Source organism: Anas acuta, chromosome 10 (assembly GCF_963932015.1).
Source record: "Anas acuta chromosome 10, bAnaAcu1.1, whole genome shotgun sequence".
In the NCBI taxonomy this organism is placed as follows: Eukaryota; Metazoa; Chordata; class Aves; order Anseriformes; family Anatidae; genus Anas; species Anas acuta.
In genome coordinates, this window is record NC_088988.1 from 20,059,791 (window position 1) to 20,071,803 (window position 12,013).

The 12,013-nt window shown below is 39.3% G+C and overlaps 1 protein-coding gene across 17 annotated transcripts in view; it reads left to right on the forward strand.

Moving 5' to 3' along the window:
* Nucleotides 1–12,013, forward strand: part of ZNF536 (zinc finger protein 536) — a 350,225-nt gene that overhangs the window by 47,271 nt on the left and 290,941 nt on the right. For 16 of the 17 annotated variants that reach the window (XM_068693342.1, XM_068693352.1, XM_068693349.1 and 13 more), the window contains exon 2: nucleotides 8,262–8,340. The gene's annotated coding sequence lies outside the window, so the exon portion shown is untranslated. Of the gene's footprint in view, nucleotides 1–550; nucleotides 658–8,261; nucleotides 8,341–12,013 lie in introns of those variants that run through there. The other variant, XM_068693348.1, reaches the window with a different exon arrangement.

Sequence of the window (12,013 nt, forward strand, 5' to 3'; positions counted from 1 at the left end):
ATAAAAATGACTTTTATTGTTTGGCACATACCAGTTTCCAACAGGTGCTGCTGAGATGCCCCTGGATAAGCTGAAATTTTTGGTTTCCCTATACTTTTCCATGCTGAAGTCTTGCAGGCAACACCCATCCTTAACTGTGTTAAAGAAAAACGTTTAAATCTTCCAAGCAATTGATAGTCAGTTTGCTTTGTCCTTCAAGCCTTGTAACTTCTGCTTTTAATTGTACATACAAGTGCTACAAACCCAGGACATTAACTGAGTTGAAATAGTCCTGCAGATCTTCAGAAGAGTCTAAGGTTGATATTTTGGGGTTTTTCACAAGAACCTTATTTTGTGTGAATGAAGAATTGGCTCACGGAGTATTTTAAATGGTGTTGAGGCTGGGTTGCTCATGTATGTTGTCCCAACCTTGAGTATTAATGTAGGTGTTAGCACAAAGGTTGCATCTTACCTCCTTCACCTTTGGTACCAAGTCAGTGTTGGGTGCTGGTACTCTTGAAGTAACATGTTTATCAGGATCCTCCCTGTGCTGCCTGTAAGGGAGTGGCTGATTTGGGGAGGAGGCTGCTTTCAATGGCCCCCTCTCAGACTTGGCTGAAGGGGCTTGTCCTCCATGTTAGGACAGGCGTGAGGGGAAGGATGAAGGATGTGCATAAGGTGAGCCCTGCTGCTGGACACAGCTGCTGCTATTTCCTTGGGACGTCTGGGCAGCAGGCAAAAATTAATATGGCCTTCATCAGTGGGGATATGCTGCTGCACACTGTGCTATTTGAGAGGGGGAAGCTTTTGCTGTTAGTAATTGTCTGTTTTGTTTTTTACTGGTTGCTCCTATGTCATCTTCAACCTGTATTTACCTGTGTAGATGTGGTTTCCTTTGCTTCAGAGAAGTGTGGTGTGCTTAAATCAGAGCTGAATTTGGATTAGGGTGGTTCCTGCCTGGGGTTTCTCTAATAAACTGCTTTTGAATTGGAACATGCCAATTTTGACTATTTTTATGTCAACAATGATGATTAGGATAGAATTTCTAATCAAATGGGTGGAAGGTGAAGGACCTGTGCTATCTGTGAAGCTGTTGGTTCATGTGCTTGGCTGGGGGGAGTTCAAGCCTGAAGCCTGATCAGCTTTTCAGACGTGGCCTTGCATAAGGAGGATTTTCTGGGCAGGGAATACTGAACTATGTTATTCAGGTGGAGTAGCTCCAAGGTGAGGGGCCACAGGTGGGTGTGCTCGGCTGGGATGGGAGGTGGAGGGTGTGGGATGCCAGGGACCTCGGCTTTGCTCTGCTGTGCATTTGGCTGGCCTGGGGCAGTGGTGGGTGGGGAGGGAGAGGAACAGGAGGGATGCCTGCTTTTCATGTAATTCTTCAGAAGATTGTGATTTTTCTGGAACGTAAGGGAGAAAATAAAAATCTCAAACTTTTGTAGGGCTGTAATATGTTTCCGGCCCATATCTATCCAGCCTTACCCACAGATATATATTTTTTTCCTTTGCTTATATTTTTCTTTAATGAGTTAAGCCCTTAAAATGCTTTATTTCATATTCAAAGTGACATTTTAACATATATTTGCCTGACAATGTGACACACATATTGGTTTTAATGAGGGCCTTATATATATATATATATATATATATATATATACATATAAGCATCTACTGAATAAAATACAAGATATTTTCACCTAAATGTTGTGTAAGTTACCCATGAAGAGGTACCTTTGAGGGAGTTCAGGTTGCTGCTGCCTGGAGCATGCCCGGTCTCTGGGTAACTGTAGGACTCCCATCTCTTCCACTTGCCAGCACCACAGCTTCTCCGCAGGCTGGTGGAGGAGCCTGTCCCCCAGCTGCCTTGCCTGGCCTTCACCAACTAGAAAATATTTCAGATGTTGATGTCCTCAGCTAACAAGCCTTGACATGCCATCCTGCCCGCTTTGATACCAGCCACGCAGCAGCTGCGGGCATTGGCGGGTGTAGGGTAGGAGCCTTCGTTAGCAGCACTTGGGGGCCTTTGCCATAGCATTAGCACGTATAACGTAGAGTTAAATTTGGGTTTTCTTGGCAAGGGTTAATAATCAATGTAGATCTTAACAAAGGAGATGCTGCCTTATTATACTGTGAAACTTTTTTTCTTAACTGTCAGTGAAGCAGTACTAATTATTACTCCAGTGTAAATGAGGTCATTTCCTATTAAGAGAACAAAATGCTTAGCCTTGCCTTGCCAATTCATACCATCTATTTTTCACACATACCCAGCTTCTTGGAATTTTTTTCAAATTTTGATAAAATCCATTCATTTGTATTAGAAAAGTGTAAACCATTGCAATAATAGTTGCCCATTATTATCCAGATGAGCTTTTGTAATGTGTGGGTTGTTTGAATACCATGTGTTAGCTATGGAACAATTAGCCAGCTGAATGGTTCTTTAAAACAATCAGATACTTTTATCTCACTGAAAAAATACATTCCTTGGAAGTGTACTGTTTAACAGTAAATTCTGAGGAACATTAAACTCTCATTGCAAGTGGTACTTTAGGATATATGTTGATCAAGGACAAAAAGACATCGAAATATCTTGTCTCCGTGTTTTCATTTTTTTTTATGCAAGCAAAAAGATTTAAGGAATATTGTAGCAAACAAAGGGTAATTGTTTTAGCCCAGATGTTGCTTTTGCACAACAAGCAGGTTACAATGTTCCCACAGAGCTGATGAGCCCAATCAGTGAAATGATTAAAAATTGATTTTGTCCCTGTAATTACAGTATGTAAACTACTTAGCTTGGATTGCAAAGGAAGTGATTTTCTAATTACGTATATACTCTGGTGTCTAATGATTGGTTTTTTGAAGTAATGAAGAGAGAGCCCTAACGACTCCTTGGTGCTCTGTTGTTTAAGAAAGACCATCTTTAGAGTAAGCAGCAACAGACAAAGAGTTTAAATTGAATTTTCAACACTGTTAATGTGCACATGGATTTGTTTATTAAAGAGACAGTAGTGTAATTTGATTGGTTGAGAAAACCATGGCTTTTTTATTATGTAATATATTAGGAGGCGTGTGTCATGGTATAGGCACAGAGGTGATGGAAACCTTTTTTTTGTACTACTTTAAATTCATAATGTTTTCTTATAACTCACTCAATCAGATTGCTACAAATGTCTGTTCATCCCATGTATCCAGAAAACCCAGAGGAAGAAAGAGCAGGTAGCAGATTTTCTTCCTGTTGAGGGTATTTTTCACATCGGTGGGAAGTAAGTTTAGGATGTCTGAGGAGTGCCTAATCAGCTGGCCGGCTTACCTTTTGTGTTTTTAACCAAAGCTTTCGGAGGGACAAAGTCCGGGTGAAGACCCCCCCAGGCACTCAGGGGTGCCACAGGATGGGGGTTCAGGCATGAGGAGTCCAGTGCCAGGCCCTGGGGCTGTCCTGGGGGCTGGGCTGTGCGGCAGCCCCAGGAGCACCCTACCCTCAGTACAGCAGGTCCTGGTGAGGAGGGAGGGCAGGAGCTGCCCACCCTGGGGCTAGAGCAACCTCAGGCCTGCAGCCACCTTACTGCTATGGGGTACATGCGGTGAGGAGGGGGCTCCTCGCTTGGCACTGGGCAAGGCTTTCACCCAGTGTCCTGTTGTGGGAGGATGGTGCAGCCCTGGCTGTGTGCACAGCTCCTGCTGATGCCAGTGGGAGCATGGTACTGGTTCCCTGGGCACCGTGTGGGGCCCCTGGGTCCAGGTCAGACCCCATTCCGAATTAATGGCTGCAAGCACCAAATCACAGCTAAACCACGCTTACCACCAGTGGTACAGATATCACTTGCTAGTCTGCAGCAAGGCCTGACCCAACGGCCACGAGGCCTAGCAGTGCCTGACGGCTTCCTGGGCTGTTTGGTCAGGCCCAAACATGAAGGGCAGGAGCAGCACTGTGCCGAAGCAAGTGATCAGTTTTACAACTGATAGCTAGCCCTAGTGGGGGCAGCTCAATGGTGTTACTAGTGCCAACAAACAGAGCAAGGTGGAAGCTGAGCAAAACAAGTGCGTACTGGGTTGTTTGAAGTACCAATGTGCATAGAAAAGCCTAAGGAGCTGAAAAGGGTTGCCTCTCAGATAAAATATTTTTGCAAACCCCTTGGCTCCCCAAAAGTCAAAATCATGTGCATCCCTGTCCTGTTCTCTTTGCTGGCAGGAGGGAAAATGAGAGCAGCAGTTTGTCGCATGATTGTGGTGATGTAAATGAGCTCTCGTGAAAGGAGGTTGGATAAGACACTGCAGGTTTGCCAGGAGATGTGTGCAAATCCTGCCATGGTGAGATAGTCATTTAAAAAAAAAAAAAAAAAAAAAGGTGAACCTAAATTATAAACCTCTTATTTACAGGTAGGCTGTTTCAAATGCTGGAGATCCCTGTGTGCTGGGGCAGGAAGGCGTGATCGTGGTGCAGAAGAGACAATAGCATGTCTCGGATGTGGCCAGGCTGGCCACAGGGGCATGGCTTGAAACCATGCACTGTCCTGAGAAACGTGCCATCAGGTCTTGTGTTTTTAGTGAACAACAGAAAAATACAGACTTATCCCAGCATCCTGCTTTGGGGACTGTTGTTCTCTCTTATGCACCCAACTCACAGCAGAGTAAATGGACCCGTAAGGCCCCACAGCTCCTGTCCCACATGTGGCAGGTGCAGCACTTACACAGAAGCCAGGGCAGGCTGTCTTGTGAGGCCACTTGCTGTGCATGTTGTGTCACCGATGCTTCTGCCCAGCCCATGGGTGTGTCCTGGCAGCCTTGCTGTGCCTAGGGCAGCTACACAGCAGTGCTTCAAGAACCCCTTCAAAAGCAGCCGATAGGGAGCAATTAGTTAAGAATGACACCTCATTCCATCAAAACTTGTGCCTTGTTCCCAGAGGGCCCCAGCCTTGTCCCCTTGAGATTAGCAAGAGTTTGGTCATTGAGTTTAACGAGGATGATGCTGAGAGCTTCATGACAAAGCCTTTGCAGGCTCAGTATTTGGGAAAGAGTGATGTGGTTCTCTGAGTCTGCACTCAAGCACCTGTTTTCCCTTGCTGTGTGTTAGGTTTCTGGCCATAACCTGCAGAAATTGCTCAGCGATGGGATGAGGTTGCTCATTTAAAGTAATGAGCTACTTAAGTTTAAGAATGAACAAAAATTATGCCTCACAAATACTTTTATGCAATCCTCTCTCTGAAGGCCTGTGGGGTTTCTTGGTCTCAGGGGAGGGCAGAAGTGGGGCAGTGAGGGGGACTGTGGGTGGCAGGCTGTCTCACGGAGCCCGCTACAGCTGTGCAGGAATGTGAGTGCAGTAGGTGTTACTGTGAGAAATTGGTCTGTAGGGGCTTGCAGGGCCACTTTTTTGGTGCCAGCAAATGTGTTAGACACTAGTAAACTGGCCCAATTTGACCTTAGTGGAAATATCCTAATTTGTTTTCATGCAGCTTGCTGCCTGTACCTTTAAAATATCTCCTTTACATAGTCAGTGTCAAATGTGTTAGAATAATATTAGCACAGGTAAGTAAAATATCTTTTTATAAGGTTTTAAATCATTTCTGCTACAGTTTAATGTGTAAAGCTACAGATTTTCCCAATTTGTTCATAGGGTTATGTATCACAGACCTTAAATCATTTATGGTTTTAAACCTGAGGGGTTCACGCACAGTCATGAACTGGAAAGCAGATTGCAAGAGACATTGACATGCTGATCAATGACATGAAGCCTCCAAACAAATCAGTACAGGACTTTAAGAGATGAAGCTGTACTGTGTTCTGTCTGTCATCAGAATTTATAAAGCATCTTAGTGAAAGCCCCTTGAGAATCATTCTTAGAATTTTGCAAGTCATGAGTGTGTATGTAAAATCTTTTTTTTTTTTTTTTTTTTTAAACACAAGTAGCCTTGTAATAGCATAGCAAAAATGTAGTCTACAATGTCAGCGTAGGTGTACTAAGAACCTGTTTAGTGAGATAACATCTTTTCCAAACCCAACAGCTTATTATCTTCTTTGTTTCTATTCCTTGGCTTTCTTACTTTGAATGAGCTGCAAGTAAACACTAAAACAGGTGTATCTTGAGGTTTTAAGACATCAACAACAGCAGAGATTCCAGACAAACAAGCTGTCACTGTTTTTAGACACCGTGGAATTGAAAACATTGGATGGGACCTGTGTTTATATATAGCAGCTCAGGAATTTGCTTTTTCTGTGTATCCAGAGATTGTATCCAAACTTCACTTATTTGAATTCTGACAAAGTATGGGTCTGTGTAAGTGGGACCTGAATCCTATCTGGATATGGTTTTGTGTTTGGAAAAATGAAATCTGATGACAATTTTTTTTTTTTTTTTTTTTTTTTTTTAACCATTTCCAAAAGGTTTTTGCTCTGTCCAGACAGTGCTGTAGGTGCTTGCCTTGGCTGCCCACTGGTTTGGTTCTGGTGGAGCTGGCTGTGCCTGTGGGAAGTGGAGCACCAGCACAGAGTTGGGGTTTGTACTCAGTGCCCAGCAAGGTCAGCACTGTCAAACATGTAGCAAGAAGCTAGGTTTTGCCTTTTAGGGTTATTAATTCAACTATAAAACCAGAGACAATTGGCATGTAAAAGAAAACCAGGCATGAGGAGAGAGCAAAAAAGAATTGTGTTCCTATGCTTGAGAAACAGTGGTGATGGCAAACCAGATGTCTACTGTTGAATTTTTGGAAGTTAACTGTGGAAATGTGAGTTTTAAATGAGGGGTTTGAAGCTTTTACTGGGGTAATTCTTCTATGTGAGAGAAGTTCTATGGCAGAATTATCACTTGGAAAGTATTTCAAAGAGTGTGATAGAGAGTGGCTTAATCTGCAGCTGAGGGGGAAGGAGTGGGGATTAGGGAACATCGTGGTAGACAACTGAAATGAAAACAAGTAGCATGTGTTTGGTGTGGTGGAGAAGCCAAGGAATGAGTAGAGGAGATGGCACGGACAAAGTGGGATATTTTGCAGTAATATTTTGCATTACTGCATTATTACTGCATTACTGTATTATTGTATGTAGTCAGGATAAGGTGGGGCATAGGCAGATCTTAGAGGATTCATGGAAGTGTTTCATCAGCATAGCACTAGTGGAGGTCTATGCTGCTTAGTAGGGAACTCCTAATTTACAGGACTATTTAATATTGTTATGGTCATCAATAGCAGTCCTCAGAATTGTTGTTTATCCTTCAAGTCAACAAATGGCATTGCCCAGCAGTGTGGTCCTGTCAGTGCTGACCAAGTTAAACCAAATACAATAAAATGGCTGAGCTCTTAATCATGTCCCACAGATGGTAAGGATACAGTTCTGCACATGCTGATAGCTGCAGCCAGCCACTGGGGCTCTGCAGAGAAGTCAGCACTTCTCTGGGTGAGTGGTATTTGTGAGGTGAAGCCCTAAGGCTGTGCTGCTTGAACTGGGGTTTCGGAACCAGACTCAGATGTACGAAATAGTTTGGTTGATGTAGATGTACAAAGTGTATTATTTGGAAATGACCTTTAATTTCATTTGTTAGACACACATAGGAACAGACATGGTTAGAATTCTTAGTCATAAATTCTTCAGATTATAGCTTTAGTCCAATGAACGTTATTTTGCTCTAAGAACGCCCTTTGTTTTTGTTTCTATTTTGCTTACTAATGTAATGGCCCTAAATTCACTGCTGACAAATATCTTGGAAGTATTCTGGCTTGGCTTTTACTGCTGGCTCTTATCTCTTTTAAGTGGGGTTTATTAGATGAGATCATCTACAAAGGACTAATTTCTGTTATAAAATGGAATTAAAAAAAAAAAAAGTAAAAATACAATTAGTAGCTGTTCTCTTTTTACTCAGTTCACAAGATTAGAATATCAATGTCAAAAAGAATAACTGGGTTTCTGGAGTATGCTATGCAACTTTTATTTTATCCTGTTTTGTCCTCTTTTGCTGCACTGTCTAGGGTAAAGGATCAGAAGAATTTCAATCTGTTCCCCGGCACTATCTTGAGGAGAGGTTTTCCCTCTCAAAACAATCCAGAACTGAAAGAACTTTTTAGTTCTCAAAATGAAATGCATGAGAACTAATGTACATGAAAAACATGTACATTATGAAGGCTTAAAAAATAAAAGGTGTTAATCCCATTAATATTTTGATTCTCATTGCTCTCTTCTGCTCTGTAGATTGTCTGCTTGAGGTGGCATTGTAATATTTTAACGTAAATGTCTGATTCAACATTGAGTTTTGACATATTTTTCTTGTATTTTTTTTTTTTTTTTTTTTTTTTTTACAGTTGCGACCTTCAGTACCTATCTTGTGTATTTTAAGAATTTCCTCAGCCAGGGAACAGATACGTTGCTTAAGAGTAACTGGTAAGAAAACTTACTTATTTAACAATATTTTCATCTGCTTTTGCATCTGAGTTTTTAGTTTTTTTTTTTTTGTTTTTTTTTTTTTGTTTTTAAAGAAGGCATAAAAATGAAGTCCCTAAATTAGATTTTAAAATCTGTTCTCACTTTTTCACATCTTCAAAAATATTATGTTCATGTCTTCAGGAAAACTCTTTATTGTAGTTCTTTTGGATTTCACAAGCTAGAAATAGTTTTTTTTTTTTTTTTTTTTTTTCAAGAAAAAAATCTGCTTGGTTAAATCATGAGCATTCATCTTATATGGTTGATATGTAATAATTTTATTAGAAATGAATCATAATTTATTACTTTATCAACAGACTGCTGATTTACAAAAAATATCCATGAAGCTCATGATCAAATTAATTTTATCACTTTTTTTTGTTTGTTTTTTTCCCAGAAGTTCAATAGAACATCTCATGCAAGTTATTAAGATTCATATTCTTTTGTATATTAGCATGAGAAGAACACCCATGAAAATCAGTGGGTGGAGGGGTATACTACGCTGTGTATGTGATTTTCCTCAGAGCTATTCCTGTGCGGTAAAAGAGTAGCTCCTGTAAAGTCTGAGAAACCAGACTGGTGTGGAAATCAGTGTGAAATCAGAATCAGGTTATTTGGCCCTCAGTTTGAAATAAAAGTCTAGCTTCCTAGGAAATAACCAATAATTAATTCTACATTCTACATGCGTTAATTGATTCTTAAATCAAAATTTCTGATAGCTTCTCCTTCTAAATCTAATTCTTATGTTATTTCTTTATTATAATTGTTATACTGGATTGTCCACTCATTTTTATATTCTGTGAATCAGTAGAAACTGTGATTCAGAGGAATAGTACTGATTTATAGCATATGTAAGTGAGAGGATGTTCAGGCATATTAAAGCTTCAGTACTGCAAATGCATAAGCAGGTATTGAATTACCGACGCTAATGGAATTACTCACGTGAGTAAAGTTAAGCGTGGACCTAAGTCTGATGTCTGTACTTAGGAATTTATATCATTTAAGAATATGTCTCACAATTTTTAAAACTTACTAATTGAATGTGAGCTACTGGGTTTTATTCTAGACAATTGGCTCAACCAGAGTTATAGTGACTTGATTCTAGAATAATTCCATCAGCTTCAGAGAAAATATGTGGATGTTTAACACAGTAAATAAGAATGCAGTTTGACCAATTCACTTAGCTTCCCTACTAATATGAAGAAATACTTGCCAGAGTAAAGGAGAAGCACAGAACTGGACAATTATTAATACAAATGGTTTCAATCAAATGGTTAAATAGCTCATCAAAGACGTGGTTCATTTTGTAATAGCAGCTGGAATGCAAATAAAACCATCTGAGAGATGGGCTTTTTGTTGTGATTTTAGTGCAAAAAACAGAAAACTCTCAATGTGTCTTGAATTTCAGTGGGGTGTCATGAAACCAATATAGTTTTTTGTTGTTGTTGTTGTTGTTTTTTTTTTTTTTTTAATGTACCACAAAACCCAAAGACAAAATTCCAAACCCACAAACTTAAAATACATGTGCAGAAGTTCATGCTCAATTCTAATTAACAAAGCTTACCTTTCTCTTGACCATACCCCATAGAGGTCATCATGTAACCTATTTAAATTGATAGTAATATTATGCACCACGAAATTAATTTTACATTGTATACAGTTTTTATTGTGACTTTATCTTCTTTCAAAAGTGCTTACTTTCTGATTTTGTGGATATTACTAACTGGATTACTTTTATTTTGGTTTTTACACAACAGTTATATTAGAAATTTGCTGTTTTATTCTTACCTTCTTAGTAAAAATCCTTTTATCACACAATGGGTAATTTATATCCATTACCAGCCCTTTCAATCCTTTTCAGTGGTGCTGTCAGTGCCTTTGGCACAGTAATGATTAATGTGATCTAATAATAGTGTGCCATTATATTACCTTAGTAAAACATGTACCAACATCCTATTCAGATCTACCAAATTCATAGCTTCCTATAATATTTTTGTTGAAAGACAGGATTACTATTTTTCAAAGCTGAATTTTTTTTGCCTTTAACATATTTAATGAAATTCACAATTCTTTGCCATGGTAATCTTTATGCATGTATTTGGGCTTGATGGTTGAATTTTTATCATTCTGCATTATTATGATTTGTTAGGCAAATTGTTTGACATGTAAAGAGAGATGTGCATTACATTATTTTGTTAAGGGTGTATTTTAAGAATTCAGTACCTTATGATTAGTACCTATATTTATCATAGATTGTAGAATGTAAAAATAAGCATTTGGGCTAAAATGTGTTTTTCTGCAATCTAACCCAGATACTGCCACATACTACAGGAGGCAAGGTTGATACTGCTCTGCCCAGCAGTACCAGTTTTTGTTATGGTGTCTTTGCTGTGGTGCTCTCTGTTCGGCATTTCCTTAATTCTGTGCCAACAGAAACATGCAGAATTGTGCCCAACTGTGAGTTGGAAACTGGGATCATGCAGTGCTATGTCTCTTGTTTTCAATCCAATATATGTATGTTTTATAAACAGATTCATGCATATGCACCATGTATTTGAGGTTCAAGAAGGAATAGCATTGCATGACCCCAAACTCCTATTGTCAGGTAATAGCTTCCCCCAGAAGAGGAAGAATTATCCAGAAGATATATTTATTGTGACAAAAAAACAATAGTGCTGGAGCATTGGAGTTGTGTATTTATGATGGCTTTTCCAGTCATACCACTTACGTACCTGATGCAGTGTGAGAGTTTGCTGCTCTTGCACTGAGCACAAACACCCCCAGACCCCTGCTAGAGGAGGACTTGAGTCATAGCATGCTTTCCAGTGCAGAATAGGCACACTTTCAGTGTGGAATATTGGGTTCATCTGTTTGATGTTGCTACTAATCAGCATGGCTGAAGGGTTAGGGTAACACTGCATCTTTGCAAAGCATCTTAAATCTTCATCACCTAAAGATGTCATTATTGCAGTCAGGGAGTAACATACTTAACACTGTTGCAGTAAAATCAAAATGAAACATTATGTCCACATTTTAACTCTTTGTGATGTTCTGTTAAATACCTACTCTTACAGTTTCATCATATCACAATAAATAATGAATGAGAAAAATATTTTAATCTTGTCAATATCAGCAATGTCTAAAAACAAGGAAAGTGTATGTATGCATTTATGTGGATTCCTTATTTGATTTAGGCTAAGCGATACAGCTGTAAAAGGATTTGAAATATGCAATCAATGTAAATGAAGAAAAATATTTTGAATGCAGTGCATAAACTGTGTGCTTCTTTAGACATATTTTTAGGAAAAGAAAAAAAAAAAAAGATGATTGTCACACCATATAACAATAATACAACTGGAAAAATATGCAGCAGCTTTGTTTCCTGCCATGGTAAAAACAGTTTTAAGTCTTGGTCATTTAAATCGAAGACATTTTCATCTCTTCTTTATGGCTCATTCTTCATGATGTAACAAGAAGTAAGGGGAAAGGTTTGAAATCTTGCCTTAACATTGTATTCAAAATGTTTAAAACAACTTCAAATAGATGCTTCCATCTTTTTAGTAATAAATACATGTACTTATTTACTAAACAGAAAAACCTTTCATGAAGTACTCTCCAAATTCAGTTTACTAAT